At 41.2% G+C, this 12,895-nt stretch overlaps 1 protein-coding gene across 1 annotated transcript in view; it reads right to left on the bottom strand.

Moving 5' to 3' along the window:
- The window catches only part of LOC100581529 (PH and SEC7 domain-containing protein 3), a 122,058-nt gene that overhangs the window by 88,939 nt on the left and 20,224 nt on the right, over positions 1-12,895 (bottom strand). The gene's annotated exons all lie outside the window — the stretch shown is intronic.

The following is a 12,895-nucleotide window of genomic DNA, read 5'->3' as shown; positions in this document are numbered from 1 at the left end:
AATAATCTATTTTCAAATCCAAGGAAGTTTCTACAATTACAATTATACATAATCCAGCACTGCCTAGGACCAGACAAAGACAATACACCAAATTCCAGTTACCTCTGTCAGCAAACAGTCTGCCCATAATTTTGTCAGGAATTGAAGAGCATTCTCCCATTCCATCTACTCAGCAAACTTTCATCTTCTGCAAGGGCTCTTTTAGTGTACTTCTAAAGCTGCGTCTGCTGCAAGTACAAACTGCTACACACTGACTCCGCAGCGACATTCTCCCAGAATGCTACTGGATCCCTCAGGGGCTCAGGGATACGAACTTGAAAGAAGTTGAAGGAGGACGTCCCCCTCTTCCCAGCCTCCTCTCTCAACAGAGCTTCCCTCCAAGAGACCTGCTTCAAAAGTCCAGACCCAATGAAGTCACTCATGACCTCACAAACCTCTAGTTTAACTCTTTAAGAGCCAGACAGCAAGCTGACAGCAGGCAGAAAAGGCAACTGTCTAAGCTTATTTGGAGTGGTTGCCGTTTAAGGGAAAGGAGACATTTGTCCAGCACCGTTCAAAACAAAGTAACTTTGGCACTGATTTGGTTTAATAGTACTAAAGTTTTTTGAACAACTATTTTATAGACTGCAATTTCCTACAGCACACACAGCCTGGTCCTAAAGAAATGACTGAAATAGACAACACAATAGATTTAAGTCATTTATATTATACACAATTCAGCTCTGTTAAATTCACACTTAATCTTATGTAACTTGTGATTTTCTGTTTTCATTTCTAGTTGTGTTTTTTCTGCTCGTGGATGTGAAAATATTTATTGTCCTGTTGGTTGTCCAAAGCCTGCTTCAGACACGTAAGTGGCCAGGCAACACACACAGCTGTCAGACACAGGCAACAACTGCCACCGAGGCATCTGAGAAACCAGGGACAGCAGGAGCTGAGATCCACTGGAAGCCGTGGCCGCCAGACCTAACCAATGGATGGCAGAGTGTGTGTCAGCCCCTAACAGGGATAGGAGACCAGCCTCACTTTAGTTTCTTTTCCATGCTTTTCCTGGGGCTCCTGCTATTTTTGTTGGGATATGGGGATTATGAGGACCCGGAGATTTGAAAGGCTAAAAATTACTTTCAAAACAGAAGTGGATAAAAATTATACACTCGAAGAACATGTAATATGCCCTTTCAAGAATGTTCTGGTTTATCGGAAAATGATTATACTTACCATGCAGTAATTTTATTCCTAAATATATACCCAGCCTAGAGCAGTTCTTCCATGTGTTTCCAAAAAGCCACATGAAGGCTCTGTGCACATGGCCATGCTGTTTGACATAATAAGACAGTCAAAATGCCCATAAATAGAAAAATGAAAAAAATAGGTTATAGTATGTTCACATAATGAATACTATACAGCAATTAAACTGATCAAACTAGGGCCGATTCAATTAAGAGTGAATTTCAAATACTGAGAAAAAAAGGGTAAAGACAGAAAGGGACAATCTGGAAATACAGGTATGTTCTCAAAAAGCAGCCACTTCTGCCGGGCAAAGGCAACCTGCACCTATGAAAGAACTCAGACACGATGGCCAGTTTCACAAAAGGAAACAAGATAGCTTGAACATGAAGTGGAAAAGCGTGTGAAACACTGTCTAATGATTATAGGCGCACATCTCTGAAGGAATGATAAACATCAACAGCTCATGGTTACTCCACTACGTAGGGAAGGAAAGAGAGGAATGAGACCTGGGGGCATAAAGAGGAGAGGAGTTTGCAATTCATCTGAAATGCTTTTATTTCCTAAGTGGGATGACGAGATCACAGCTGTTTATTATTGTCTACACTTTTTGGTATGCCTCAAATGTTAACAGAAGCTTTAGAAAGCCAACTGCATAATGGCTACAACCTCTTTGAGTGCAGCAACACCTGTTCTGTCTGGACAATGAACAGAACAGGAGGCAGAGAGGTTAACAATTCCCTTCACTCTCAAGTCCCCAAATCCAAGCAGCTGCTGCTCCTCCTGCCGTAGTTCAGCTCCTTCTATCTGGCATGTCACCCTGCTCCACGCCACCCACAACCCTTTACACATTGCCAACTCATCCTTCACAGCCCACCTCAAAATGCAGCACCCCCACAAGGACCTCCGTGACATCCCACGATGCAAGTAATCCCCACCTCAGAACCATACAGCCTGGTTTTCTGGGCTCTGCACTAGAGTTATTTCTGAAGTTATCTGATCTGCCTGTTTAGGAGACACCTAATATCTACTATAGAGCAGCTGCTCATTAAGTTCTTCATTCAACAAAAACTGAGTGCCCAATATGTGCTGGCCACTATGCCAGGGGTTCTCCGAGTCTCAAAACGTAGAACGTGAGAGGACCACGGCCTAACAGAAGGGACAGGCCTGTAGCTAAGTATAATACTATTAATACTAGGTGATGAATCCTCAAATAGTTGCTAAGTGAATGCCAACTACAAATAATGAACTTTTAGGATGTTTCGCAATAGTAACTATTCAATACATCTTCTTTTCTCTATACTAAAGACTTTATAGTATTACTCTTGACAAGAAAATGTCACCTTGTTTGCGTTGAGCTGGGGCTTCTAAATAGAGTAATTATAAAGACAATAAAAAAAACTATCATTAAACCTCCTCAGAGTCAAGGAATTGAAGGCTCTTAGAGTTATTATCACAGAAAAACAACATCTCAAGTCGATTCGACTTTACCACAGTCCATTCATACTGGGTGACTTTGAAGAAGTTTTAAAGACATTTCAAGCACTGTTACTACTGACAATAGCCAACATTTATTGAGTACTCAATAAGTGCCAGTAAATGATTACTGATTACGTGCCAGTAAATGATTTAGAGAGAGAATTGACTAAAATTTGAACCAAAGCACTCCGACTTAAGAACCCACACTCCACCACCAAACCATACTGTTTCCTAAGCAGGAAAATCTATCAATCCCTGCTGGTGTAGTTTGGATGGACTCCCTGTCACCACCACACCAAAGACAACAGAAGAAATCATTTCCAGGTTCACAGCCAGGAGCACTCACTTTCACGAACCTCTATTAGGAGAATCCTCCCATCCAAAAGTGGAGTTACCTTTAACGGGCCCACATCCCCCCGAGAACGGGGACTGGCTCAACTTTGTATTCTGCCTCTAAGCAACTTCCAGTAAACGCCTCTCAAAAGCAACTTCCAGTAAATGCCTCTCAAACTTCAACGTGATCATGGATCACCTGGGAATGTGTTAAAATGCAAATTTTGCTTGAGCAGGCCCAGGGTGGTGTCTGAGAGACATATTTCTAACCAGGTCCAGGTGATGTCTGTTAGTCTGAGGGCCACACCTGGGAGCAACAAGGTGTTGAGAACCTAGGCGCACATCAGAATCACCGGGGAAGCTTTTAAAGCTATCCATGTCCAGGTGCGACTCTAACAAACAGAATCTCCTACAGTGAAGTCTGGAGATGAGAAGCTTACAGAACTCCCTGTATAATTCTAATGTGCAATCAAGTTTGAGAACTACTGTACTACAGCTTTACTACTCAAGGTTTGCTCCATGGACCACTGTTGTAGACCAGTGCTTCGCAAACTTCCAAGTGAATGTAAACCACTTGGACCTCTTGGTAAAATGCAGATTCTAATATAGTAGGTCAGGGTGGGGCCGAGGATTCTGCAATTCTAATAAGCTCCCAAGTGAATGCTGTTGGGTGGCAAGATGGTGAGTAAAAACATCAGAAAATCTCAGGACTTCAGTGTGTGTGATTTATAAGGCTTTCCTTTCGTAATTTTAGATTCAGAGACCAGTAGAATACCTGCAAATAGAGCGTCAGACACAGGCATAAGAAACAGCATATGAGGTATGGGGATTATGAAATGGAAGCATTTATCTAACATTAGACAGGATAGAGTTTAATATGAATCCTCATTAGCATTCATGAGAAACATATTTACCTTCCCTTGCACCATGGCCACTGTCTGTCTCAAGTGCTAAAAATGAAGGCTCTGCTAACAGCTTGAGCCAATTCAATAGACAGACATAACTTGGATATATTGCTGGTTCAATTCCAGAATGCTGCAATAAAGCAAATATCACAATAGAGAAAGTGATACAAATTTCTGGATTTTCTGGGGCCTATAAGAGTTAGGTTTATGCTGTAGTTTCTCAGTGTGCAATAGCATTACATCTAAGAACAACGGTGTACATACTTTCATTTAAAAACAAACTGTATTGCTAAAAAACGCTAACGATCATCTGAGTATTCAGCAAGTCCTAATCTTTTTGCTGATGGAAGGACATGCCTCAATGTTGATGGCTGCTGACTGATCAGGGTGGTGGTTGCAGAAGGTTGGAGTGGCTGTGGCAATTTCTGAAAATAAGACAAAAATGAACTTTGCTGCATCAATGGACTCTTCTTTTTACAAAATATTTCTCTGTAGCCTGCGAGGCTGCTTGATAATCTTTTACCCACCTCAGAACTTTTTTTTTTTTTTTTTTTTTCAAAATTAAAGTCAATCCTCTCAAACCTTGCCACTGCTTTATTAACTAAGTTTATGAAATATTCCAAATCCTTTGTAGTCATCTCAATGAGGTTCACAGTATTTTCATCAGGAGTAGACTTGATCTCAAGAAACCGTTTTCTTCGTTCACCCATAAGAAGCAACTCCTCATTTATTAAAGTTTTATCATGACACTGCAGCAATTCAGTCACATCTTAAGGCTCCACTTCTCGTTCGCCTGCTATTTCCACATCTGCAGTTACTTAATCTACTGGAAGTTTCAAACCACTCAGTCATTCATGAAGGTTGGAATCAACACCTTCCAAATTTCTGTTCATGTTGCTATCTTGACCTCCTCCTCCCACAAATCACAAATGTTCTTAATGGCATTTAGAATGGTGAATCCTTTCCAGAAGGTTTTCAACTGACTTTGCCCAGATCCATCACAGGAATCACTATCTATAGTGACTACAGCTTTACACAATACATTCCTTCCAAAAAAGCTCAAAGTCAAAATTCCTCCTTGATCCATGGTTCGCAGAATGGATATTGTGTTGGCATTCGAAGAACATCAGTCTTCTTGTACATCTCCCTCAGAGCTCCCGGGTGACCAGGCATCTTGTCAATGAGTAGCAGTAGTATTTTGAAAGAAATTCTTTTTTTTTTTTTTTGCCTCTAAGCAGTAGGTCTTAATAGTGGGCTTAAAATAGTCAGTAAACCATGCTGTCAGCAGATGTGCTGTTATCTAGCCTCTGTAGTTCCATTTCTAGAGCACAGGCAGAGTAGATTTAAGCATAATTCTGAAGGGCCATAGGATTTTCAGAATGGAAAGTGAGCACTAACTTCAACTTAGTGTCACCAGCTGCATTAGCTCCTAACAAGGGTCAGCTTGTCCTTTCAAGCTTTAAGAAAAGGCGATGCCTCGTACTCTCTAGCTAAGAAAGTCCTAGACAGCACCTTTTTCCAATAGACGGCTATTTGGTTTACATTGAAAATGTGTTGTTTAGTGTAGCTACCTTCATCAGTTATCCCAGCTAGATCTTCTGGACAACTCACTGCAGCTTCTACATCAGCACTTGCTGCTTTGTCTAGTACTTTTATGTTATGGAGATGGCTTCTTTCCTTAAACCTCATAAACCAACCTCTGCTAGCTTCCAGCTTTTTGGCTGCAGCTCCCTCACCTCTCTCAGCTTTCAGAGAATTGAAGAGAGTTAGAGCCTTGCTCTGGCTTCGGCTTAAGGAAACGTTGTGGCTGATTTGATCTTCTACTCAGACCATTAAAACTTTCTCTATATCAGAAATAAGGCATTTCTCTTTCTTATTATTCATGTGTTCTATGAAGTAGCACTTTTAATTTCCTTCGAGAACTTTTCATTGCATTGACAACTTGGCTGTTTGGTGCAAGAGGTCTAGCTTTCAGTGTATTTTGGCTTTCAACATGCCTTCCTCACCAAGTTTAATCCTTTCTAGAATTTTATTGAAAGTGAGAGACATGAGACTCTTCCTTTCACTTGAACATTTAGAGGCATTGCAGGCTTATTAACTGGCATAATCTCAATACTGTGTGTCTCAGGGAATAGGGAGGCCCAAGGAGAGGGAGAGAGAGGGGGAACATTTGCTTTCATGGAGCAATCACAACACACAAAACTTACTGATAAGGTTTGCCATGTTACATGGGCATGGTTTGTGGTGCCCCAAAACAATGACAATAGTAACATCAAAGATCTCTGACCACAGGTCACCAGAACAGATATAACAGTAACGAAAAAGTCTGAAATATTGAGATTATTACTAAAATGTGACACAGAGACACAAAGTGAACACCTGTTATCGGAAAAATGGCACCAACAGACTTGTTTGAGGCAGGGTTGCCACAAATCTGTAATTTGAATAAAAAAAAAAAAACAGAGTATCTTCAAAGAGCAATAAAGCTAAATGCAATAAAATGAGGTTTGCCTGTAGCTCTGTATTTCAGTTTATGGAGGGCTTATAAAGTGAAAAGCAAGATTAAAGTACTGTAAACAAGCCCCTTTTGAGTTCTGGCAAATTTGTACTCCTGTGTAAAACACATTCAGAGAACGATTTATTTGGGGAAGTCGGTGTCTTTTTTCCTCCCCAAACCAAGGCTCAGTGGATAACATCCAATGTTGCAAATACAGTGCTAAGACACCTCTGCTAAGATGAATATCACTTCCTTTAAAAGTTAAATATTGTACTGATATACGAATAAAAATATTGCTGTATCATCTCAATCAATTAAAGTATTAACCACCATTCCAGTTTTTATTTAGATCTGTGATTCTCCTTGTAATCACTTATACCTCCAATGTCCATTATCATTTGATGCCATTCTTTGATCAAAGCTCATCCAAGTAACAGGCACCCCACCATGCTCTTCACACCAGTAGCCACCAATATCCAGGGAATTACTTTGGTTTGTTTGTTTTAAGGTTTAAACCACAGAATTAGAATGTCTCCAGGAATAGCTATTTCAGATCCAGGACCATTTCCTGCGTGTGTAATTTATAAAAGAGGCACCAAACGGACAGGGAGGGCACAAGACCACCAGGGCAAGGGCTGTCTGAAGGGCAATGAAAGAACAACCAATGACCAGTGCACTTAGCTTCCATCCTGGGCTCCCTGACAATCGACCCACTGTTGGAGAAGAGACAAAGCACAGAAGAGCTGCCAGGAAACTGACCTTACAGGGCACATTTTCTACAGAGATGGCATTAGAAGGACACATAAGCAAAACCCAAGTGCTCCTGTGTGAGCCCCTCACAGTCCCATCCTCAGCCCACTCCTCACCCTTGAGAGCCTTCTCATGCCCACAGCTGCAAGTCTCACGTCTAAAACGGTGACTCCAAAGTCTCTCCAGTGACCTTCAGTCCCATATTCCCACCAGCCCTACACAAGTAACCCTCTCTCTCCTCCAACTCGACCTCTTTATATCTGATCCCACTAGGTGTCCTCCTACCAACCCTGCTGCTTCCCCCAACTCCGGTGCAGGGTTTCTTGCTCCAGCCAGTCACCCATGCTTGAACTCTCACAATCATTTGGACTCAGCCCCACGTGTCCTAGAGTCAAACATTCATCAAATCCTTGCATCTTTCTTTTTACCAGGCTGTTTCTTATCTATTTTCTTATTATTCCTTAGACTCTTAGACTACTACAAAACCCATGATGGTTTAAAATAAATATCCACAAATTAGAACTTAGCAAAGTCTTACCACAAAACTGCACATTGGTTGATAAGGCTATTTCCATCTAACCAATAAGCAATCAGAAGTTCCATGAATGAAAAGACCTTCCGGAGATCAAGCGGCCAGGCAAGAGGATGGCTTCACCTCCTCTCTTCTGTCTCAACCCTCCAGGTTTATTCCACCTACCACAGCGCACTGCGCTTCACAGACAGAAAGTGATTTCTAAGGAAGCTCCGTACTAAGTGTCCGATGCAGGGCTTACTGTCCACGGCCGAGTGGCAGGATAACTTTTCTTTGGGTTACTACTGTCATTGGTATTCATTTCTATTTAACGAGCTCCTACTGTGTACCAGACCTCGTTAGGCCACTTGACTTTCTTTTCTTGATTTTTGTTCCATCTGATTAATCTCGTTTCCTCCTCCTTCCTTTACGAGATAGGTATTATTCATTTCATTTTATGCTTGCAGAGGGTCCCGGATTTTATGTATTTATTCATAAATACACACCTAGAAAGTGAAACAATTCGAAACCAGGAATAACTGGCTCTGAGACCTAGAAGAGCCCCTAACCCACATCACTGAGCAGGAACTCCTTTGTGGTTTAAAAAAAAAAAAAAAAATCAAATCACCATTATACTACTTTGGAAAGAAGCCAGAAAGAGAAAAATGAGAACCTCTTTTTTGACTGAACGAATTTAAAATGTAAAAGAAAAGGACTAAAGAGATTACCAGAGCAACAGCAACCGGCTCATGAAGCCACGAGGCAGCAGAGCTTCCCACCGCCAATGGCAGAAGAGAAGCCGGAAGCTCCATGGGCAGCCAGATCTCTCCAATTTCACAACATCACAATGTTGTTCTCTGTCACCAGCTTCACTAATGTCACATTATTTTAATTTATTATTCTAATATTTATATATTATATTAAAGTGACTTCAACTTTAAACTGGGATGTTGAAACAGTTTTTCAAATCGCACTTCAACAAATTTCTACTTCTTATTTCACAGGAATTCTTCCTAAGTGGACAAACAATACAGATAGAGAAAAACTGAGGAAGAAAGAGAATAATTTCCAAACACTACATTCCATTTGAGAAGGAGGAGAAAGAAATAAGAGCAAGGCAAAAAAAAAAAAAAAAAAAAAATCCCCACAAATATCAAATTCAGAGTGGGCTGAAGACAGACTGAAGGGCTTCCCTCAGGCAGATCAGCTGCACGCAGATGTAATTCACCTGTTCTGCCGTACCCGTTGGTATCCTGAGCAAGATCAGAAAGGAAAACTAGGAAGCTGAGATATAAAATAGATCATCACGCTACAAAGGTTATTTCAAAAAGCAGCTTCATATATTTCAGAGAACCAAAAAACAAGTTCCTGCCATGTCACGCTATTTGCTATTTCTTTTTCTCCTGTCCAAACCCAAGCTCGATGGAAATGGACAATATCCAGCTAATGGTCACAGTGACAACATTTGTGCCTTAAGAACTTACTGACTGGAGTTGTGGTCATCTGCTGATAAGCTGGCGAGCGAGAAGCACCCAGACACAAAGGAACCCATTGAAACGTGTAGAACTGTAAGTCTCTAATTATCCTTTCTAATTTTGGAGCCATGTGACAGGACTTCACACAGCACCACTGACCCCCGGTCAGCCTGAGTACCATGTAGCTGGGCCACACAGGGAGGGGATGCTCCTCTTTGCTTCTTCATTGAAATATTGTGTTCCGTGCATAGGCTGAGCTGTTTCCGGCTGACATGTGGCTCACTGATCAACAGGCAGGCAGAGCAAACACCTGGGAGAATGTATTAGGCTGGTGCAAAAGTAATTGCAGTATTGCCATTGAAAGTAATGGCAAAAACCTTAATTACGTTTGTGACAATCTAATAGTCCATCCAGATTTATTCCAGGATTTTAAGAGGCTTTTTCACCATACACAGAATGAGCCGCTTCGTGTCACAAAGGTATTTAATACTTCTAAAGACAAATAGACATCCACTCAAAAAAAAACTGTCTTTCCCAACTGCATACTGGAATATTATAGGTTTGAAATATTTTCTTCTTTGACTTGAATAGAGAGAGTAACAAGGAAGAACAGTGTCCCTCTGGCCGCCAAAGGATGGCTGAGCCCAAGACTGGAAGGCGTTCCTGAGAGAAAGAACTAAGTGCTACAACACCCCAATCAGCTTTCCCAATCTCTTGCACCTTTCTTTAAAAGAGCACTTCAGCGAGAACAGTGTCATCCTGTGTTCAAAAAAAATCACCGTCCAATACTGCCACTGAAATAATCTTTAATGACAAAGCAAAGACAGATCTTGAAACAGAAAAGGATTTAAATCTATGCAATACCAAAGCAAATACATTTTTGTTTTGTTGCAGATATCTGGTCTTGTTCTAGATCTACCATGAAATCATAACCACTTGGTCCAGTTCAGCATAGCTCAGTTACAGCACGGGCTCTGGAGGCTGACTGCCTGTGTTCGAGGGCTGAGTATGCCACTTACCATCTGTGTGACCTTTAGCAAGTTACTCTACCTCTCTGTACCTCAGTTTCCTTATTTGGAAAATTAGAACACTAATAGTTCCTTTCTTCCTCCTAGCTCATTATGAGAACTAAGCATCATGTGTTTACTAAATAAATAAAACCTATGGGCTACGTATGACACACAATTATGTTCAGAGACTAGCTAAAGTAATAATATTTTTTTACAAGCTAACGACTAACACTTTATACATTAAAATCAATACTTAATTTCCTTGGTTCATGTCTACCAAATATCAAGGAGGCGTGATCAGGGGAGAATTCATTAGTCTTATTCCTTTTCTTTTGTGCCTCCCTCAGAGCTCACCTTACCCAATGTGCTCAGACCCCCATCACTAGCAAGGAAGCAGGAGAGGCGAGTGAACACAGAAGGAATGGAGGCATGGCCACCGCTTTTACTTATCACTTTTCTTTTGTAAATATATTAATACAATGGGAAATTTTTTCTCCTTTAATTCTAACACTTGGGCCCTCAATGCTTGGCTGAAGGACAGGCTTAATACCTCAACGTCCACATCCTTACCTTGGCAGAGGGATGTTTTCAAGCAGACAAAATTTTAAAAGGCCAGCTCACTGATTGCTTTAAAAATGTGTGGAAACGTGTTTATTATTGACCTGGTAAATTTTCCCTCAAAATGAACACACACACCACCACCACCACCACCAACAAGCAGCTCTACATTTAGAACTTAGTATCTTGAAAACAGACCATCTCAGACTTCCGGCTTTATCAACACATGGCAGGAGAGAAATCAGATCAAAAGAAGAATAACAAAATAAAAGACCCAACACCTAGCACAGTGAATGAATCCGGCCTAGGAGCCAGACAATTTGAATTCTAGTACAGTATGTGTCACAAGACAGCCACGTGGCTTTGGGTAATATATCCCACCAAACTGGAATACAGATTCTATATATATATATATATTTTAAAAAAGGCTATCTGAGGCCCCTTCAAGTAGTAAAATGTCCTCATTCTCTAACCCACAATAGTAACACAATTCTTCTTTGGTTGCAACTTCTCCAAATCACCAAAGAAGGTAGAAGTGAGTAAAGAAAAATATGGGTTTTTCAGTTTCCTTAAAATTTGTAAGGATCATTAAACCTGCCCTACCTTTTAACCTTGAATAGAGACATACATCACAAAATAAAGCTTCCTCCACCTGTAACCACTTACTGTCATATGCCAACCTCAAATAACACAAAATGGGGGAGTCCCGCCAAGCTTGTCTGTCCAAGCCACTGGCAGTGCTCAGCACACGGTAGCATGACCACCAGTCAGGAATTGTACAGGAGGGAGTGCCCAGGCTGGGGGAGAGGCGAGCTGGCGTGTCTCCAAGGTGCTTGTCACTCAGCACTGGAACATGGTCCTTTACCACTAGACAAGATCTCCTGGTTTGACAATGCAGGTGACACAGCTGAAACTTTATCTCAACACGGCCTGAAGGATACGACTATCTAAATCTGAGATGCTAAAATACTATGACCTACTCCAATACTCTCTCCCAACTATTTAACTCTGTCCATCCTCGTAACTGGCACCCATGCTGGCCCAAATGATGACAACCTCCTGTTCTAAGTGCACAAGCCACACATTTAATAAACCTTTCACCCAATTCCTTCACTGGTGTTCATCTCTTGGCTTCACTTACAACCACTCCCTGTGGCTTCTGCAGTGAAGCCTCCCCTAAAACTCTTCAGCTCCCCAAACCATGTTTGCTCTGTTATATAAACGACTTCCACTCACCCTAGAAAACTGAGTTGGAATTTCAATGCAATTATCTGCATACCTTTCCTACAGCGTTTTATCACAATCTGCAGTCCTCAGAGACGATGGTGAAAGGGGAGGACTAAGGTGGCACCCTCCACTGAGGAGCACCCCCTCACAGGGACACTGTTTTCAGGATGCCTCCTCTCCAGGACCCTTCCACGGAGAGACACTCTGATCTCAGAGATACAGGAAGTCTAGATGTGGACTAACCAGGCAACCAGTTCATATGCACACATTTACCCAGGCTCTGCTCTGTACCATGTCCTATGCAAGGTGCTTTAGTCTCTACTGACCCTTTAAATCTCACAGCCTCACAACACACCGGATCATTAACCCCATTTCGCAAATAAATAAATCAAGTTTCAGAGAAAATAAGTGGCTTGCCCAAATATTTCAGACCAAAGTCTTGTGGTTTTGACATCTTGTTCTTTTTATTGTCACTGTGACCCAGTAAGACAACTGATATCCACAATCCATTTTCACAAGAAAATGCATAGCTACAGTATCACAAGGAGCCAATCCTGAATTTCCTCATCCAATGAACTATAAACCTTCAAACTGGTTATAGAAAATGCTCAGCACAGGGCAGACTGCTCAAAAACAGAGGTTCATTGAAAACCTGTAATATGAATACTGGCTTTTTTTTTTTTTTTTTTTTTTTTTACAGAAAGCACTGGTATTATTTAATACAGCTTTAAACAGCTTTAAAATACCTGATCACCATTTAACACCCCCCACCAGCTCCATACAAACATACACACACACACACGCACACACACACACACACAAATATACCAAAACAAAATTCATAAAATTGTCACACGTAGATAACCTGAGGATGACGAGCATGAAGAAATGAAATGCTCGATAATCCATAAACAGACGTGGAA

This window comes from Nomascus leucogenys, chromosome 4, assembly GCF_006542625.1.
Source record: "Nomascus leucogenys isolate Asia chromosome 4, Asia_NLE_v1, whole genome shotgun sequence".
Taxonomy (NCBI): Eukaryota; Metazoa; Chordata; class Mammalia; order Primates; family Hylobatidae; genus Nomascus; species Nomascus leucogenys.
This window is presented reverse-complemented; position numbering and strand designations above follow the sequence as displayed.